Raw genomic sequence first — 1,773 nt, 5'->3', positions numbered from 1 at the left:
GGGGAAACTTCACGGACTTTGAACAAAGAATATGGTCTACCCAGTGGCGCTGGCTTTCTTCGTCGCTGACGAATTCGAGCTGAGGCATTTGAACTCCCCTTGTTGATGGAGGCTGAGGAATTTTCTCACGTGGGAAATACCACGTGGTAATTCTAACCAACTAGGGCAACGTTGAGGGGAGTGTCTTATGTCCGCACTTATTTGAGACCATCTGCACAGAAAAGCATGCGGAGGGAGATACCCTAGAGATCCCGCAAGTTTTTAAAGCCATGTGACATGTCGCAAAGGGAAGTTATCACCAGCATTTCTGACGTTTTTATCCCAGAATGCCTTGTTTTGCGAGGCAAATGCATGCGCATGCATGATTGGAAACGCGCCTATTGTTAGTCACACAGACATACAGGGGCCGTCACACTTAGCTCCTCCCGAACCGAACTGTAACTTACTAAGAGTAGGTTACCATGGTTACACAGTATATTAAGATTCTGTGTTAAAAAAGTTCATAAATAAATAGAGTTTATAATAGTTAAAATTGGTTAAAATATGTGTTCGTTAAAAGCATAGATATAATATCTACAGTGTAATAAAAAAGACAATTTACAGTTAAAAGATGAATTCATATAAAGGTCTTTAAGTTCATTAAGTCTGTAAAATATCTGTGATCAGAGAGAAAAGGAGAGAGGAAGAAGCCGTGTTGTAACCTAACCTGTTACCTGTTCAAATGTCAATCATTTTATTTCTGTTTTACCTTTGGTTGTGTTAAGACCTCACGAGCCAATCCGAGTAAAGTCACTGCAAGGGGCGGGACTAGCAGCGCAGGTTGGTGCGGAGTGTAGTGAGCGTGCATGAGGAGAGAAACAGACTTTATCGCCAGAGAGCTAAGAGAGGAGGCATCGTGGTGTGGCGAGCATTTAAGCTGTATCGTGAAGGTCAACTACTCGTGTTCCTGATTAGTGATGGTGAGATGAAGCCTCATGAAACATCAAAGCCTCTCAGCCAGATGAACCACCAAAGTGGTTCGACCCCAAAGCTTCAAATATGTATGCTAGGGACACCTAGTGGTGAATGAAATTTTGAAGAAAGTAAAAGAGTTTCCAGTCAACCTAACATGAGATCCAACATCAAATCATTTGAGAATTAAAGTAAAGTAAAGTGTGCCTTTCATAAATTAATCTGAGCTTTAAGTTGCAAGCTCGCATCAAGGGCCACATATTTTAATTCCAAAGCTTCTAATTTGGCTGCACGTTCCTTATTTCGTATTGAAGCGTATAAGGTGTTATTACTACTTATAAAGCCCTTCACTGCCTCCCAAAGTATCCTTGGATCTGAAACAGAGCCAACATTAAACTCTAGAAACTCTATGAAATTACTTTCAAACTGAGCTGTGCACGCATTGAGTGGGACACACGTCTCACAGCCATATATGAGCTGACTGAATACAGGATAAGCGGTAGACAATGGTTGGATGAAGGAGAGCTTTACCTTTGAGCAGGGGCGGATCTACCGGGGTGGCATAGGGTGGCAAATGCCACCCTAAAAGAAAGCCTTGCCACCCCTGCTGCCACCCCAGTTGGCAGCAACGAATTCAAAGAAAAGTTATGTCCAATTTGACATTTACGAGCGCAAATTTCCAATGTCCGACTGCAGTGAATGCAGCACGAGTTTACGTCAGAGCAGCAAGACGCTGCTTTGTTTAGAAAAATTGAGTGGCGGGATTCGCGAAGCGAGGGAAGGTACGTGTCCACAGGCAGCGGTGTTTCCCCGCGTCCCATT

This window comes from Eutrigla gurnardus (assembly GCF_963514095.1).
Source record: "Eutrigla gurnardus genome assembly, chromosome: 11".
NCBI lineage: Eukaryota > Metazoa > Chordata > Actinopteri > Perciformes > Triglidae > Eutrigla > Eutrigla gurnardus.
This window is presented reverse-complemented; position numbering follows the sequence as displayed.